The sequence below is a fragment of the Bombus impatiens genome, unplaced genomic scaffold (genome assembly GCF_000188095.3).
Source record: "Bombus impatiens unplaced genomic scaffold, BIMP_2.2 scf_0064, whole genome shotgun sequence".
NCBI lineage: Eukaryota > Metazoa > Arthropoda > Insecta > Hymenoptera > Apidae > Bombus > Bombus impatiens.
The window spans coordinates 862,042-862,265 of record NT_176483.1 but is presented as its reverse complement, the minus strand read 5'-3'; positions in this window follow the sequence as shown (position 1 = coordinate 862,265).

Sequence of the window (224 nt, the reverse complement as noted above, 5' to 3'; positions counted from 1 at the left end):
TCGAGGCTCCCCCCGCCCCCGCTGCCCCGCTCCATGCTGTAGAAGGTTAACGTCGTGTTGACTGATCTGTACAACGCAACGCAAGATCAACCGAGCCCTCGCGAGGCCGTTTGTCGCGCGAAATCACGTCGATTCGGCTCGTGTTTCCAATTTGCCCTCAGGAACCAGGCATTCGAGTCGAACGCGCGCTAGATTCCACTCCGTTGCACGCTTTTACTGGCGAC